The sequence below is a fragment of the Trichoplusia ni genome, unplaced genomic scaffold (genome assembly GCF_003590095.1).
Source record: "Trichoplusia ni isolate ovarian cell line Hi5 unplaced genomic scaffold, tn1 tig00003137, whole genome shotgun sequence".
Taxonomy (NCBI): Eukaryota; Metazoa; Arthropoda; class Insecta; order Lepidoptera; family Noctuidae; genus Trichoplusia; species Trichoplusia ni.
Window position 1 is genome coordinate 42,501 of NW_020800338.1, and position 2,500 is coordinate 45,000.

A 2,500-nucleotide genomic window follows, 5' to 3' on the forward strand; every position below is an offset into this window, starting at 1 on the left:
ATATTGTACCCTTATAGGCGTCGTCGTAGTCGTCGTCGTCGTCGTCGAAAACAATATTCGTCTCAATTATTATACGAGCTCGCCCGTACAAGCGTCTGCGTTAATCCGTCGACGCGCGGGAATGAGGATTTCTCGTAAGTATCGATATAGAGAGAGGACGGTATACGTGTGTACCACCGCAATCGAAAATCGAAACGAACGAGAACGTCTTTCATATGAATGAAGCTCCCTGGTTGATCCTGCCAGTAGTTATATGCTTGTCTCAAAGATTAAGCCATGCATGTCTCAGTGCAAGGTCTGTGTCACACCACACCAATGAAGACTCAAACACTCACCAAGTCGTTGAACCTAGACAAACACCCAGGCACCCCCCCCCCCCCCCCCGGCCACACACCCCCGCTCTGCAGCGCCTCAGGTTCTTTTGTGGTGGTCGATGTTAGTTCTTCAGGTTGATGGAGGCCACCCTCTCAACATATTCAATACCAATATCTGGGTGGGTGGGGGAGGAGCGGAGGGGGGAGGGTAGGGGCGGGGGCTAGGTCTCCACTGTCGGCTTTCACTCACCTCGAGGGTAGGTAGTGTTTGAATGACACCACCGACGATCCCTGATCTGCTGATCTCGAAACTTTTCAGTTCACTCGGTCGCTTGGTACGTGGATATCTCATCGTATAACGTATTTCTCCTCCGATACTATATACGTTTAAGTTTGCAACAATGTCATGCGGCGCGCGCAGATGCGCGCACGTATGATGTTGTGCGCGTGCGCGTGCGCAGCTTTCAGCGACTTAACGTTGACACGCGAACATTATTATGTTAGTGTGTTTCACGTTAAGTCGCTGAATGTCGTCTACGAACGAAAAATGGACGACACACACATGTAGTAATATTATTATGAAGATGATCAACACACATACATATTATTATATATATATATATAAGTGTATATATATATATTAGTATGTAAGTGTGTAGTACTGTGTGTGTTGTGCGTTTGTGTAACTTCAACTGTGTGGACCGTCGGTTCGTAACAACGTTACGATTCGTTAACGGTTCAAATGTTATAAAATATGACTTTAATCGTGACGTGATCGATTCAAACGCGCACGGATACGCTAATGTGAATCTTTCGCGAGTTCAATCACGATTATTTATTTTTGTGTAAATAGTATTGTTCTATATACGCATTATTATATGATTACATATATAAACTAAACAATGAATATAGTGAATACGGACTCTGTACAATCCGGGCAATTAAATCGTTGTTTGACGTATTTTATTATGTTAACCGAGATTATTATTAAAGTGAATGAAATCGTGTCTCGATACGAACGTTCACCATCGGGGTTTTTTCATTATATTGTACCCTTATAGGCGTCGTCGTAGTCGTCGTCGTCGTCGTCGAAAACAATATTCGTCTCAATTATTATACGAGCTCGCCCGTACAAGCGTCTGCGTTAATCCGTCGACGCGCGGGAATGAGGATTTCTCGTAAGTATCGATATAGAGAGAGGACGGTATACGTGTGTACCACCGCAATCGAAAATCGAAACGAACGAGAACGTCTTTCATATGAATGAAGCTCCCTGGTTGATCCTGCCAGTAGTTATATGCTTGTCTCAAAGATTAAGCCATGCATGTCTCAGTGCAAGCCGTATTAAGGCGATACCGCGAATGGCTCAATATATCAGTTTTGGTTCCTTAGATCTTACTCAGTTACTTGGATAACTGTGGTAATTCTAGAGCTAATACATGCAATCAGAACTCTGACCAGTGATGGGATGAGTGCTTTTATTAGATCAAAACCAATCGACGGATGGCCATGTGTCTGAAGTCGTTAATTTTGATGAATCTGGATAACTTTTGCCGATCGCATGGTCCAGTACCGGCGACGCATCTTTCAAATGTCTGCCTTATCAACTTTCGATGGTAGTTTCTGCGACTACCATGGTTGTCACGGGTAACGGGGAATCAGGGTTCGATTCCGGAGAGGGAGCCTGAGAAACGGCTACCACATCCAAGGAAGGCAGCAGGCGCGCAAATTACCCACTCCCGGCACGGGGAGGTAGTGACGAAAAATAACGATACGGGACTCTTACGAGGCCTCGTAATCGGAATGAGTACACTTTAAATATTTTAACGAGGAACAATTGGAGGGCAAGTCTGGTGCCAGCAGCCGCGGTAATTCCAGCTCCAATAGCGTATACTAAAATTGTTGCGGTTAAAAAGCTCGTAGTTGCATTTGTGCGCCGCGCTGTCGGTGCACCGCATCCGCGGTGATACTGACACGTCTGCGGAGCATATCGTCGGTGAGCCGGCGGTAATACGCCGGTTCAATATCAAAATCCTATCGCGGTGCTCTTCGGTGAGTGTCGAGGTGGGCCGACAATTTTACTTTGAACAAATTAGAGTGCTCAAAGCGGGCTCAAAATGCTGCTTGAATATTTCGTGCATGGAATAATAGAATATGATCTCGGTTCTATTTTGTTGGTTTTCAGA

The 2,500-nt window shown here is 45.2% G+C and overlaps 1 non-coding gene across 1 annotated transcript in view; it reads left to right on the forward strand.

Annotated features, from left to right (window-relative positions):
* The first annotated feature begins 1,584 nt into the window (after positions 1–1,584).
* The window catches only part of LOC113507762, a 1,904-nt gene continuing 988 nt past the window's right edge, over positions 1,585–2,500 (forward strand). The window contains exon 1 of the ribosomal RNA XR_003401904.1: positions 1,585–2,500. This exon is cut by the window's right edge and continues 988 nt beyond it. This is a non-coding gene — a ribosomal RNA (small subunit ribosomal RNA).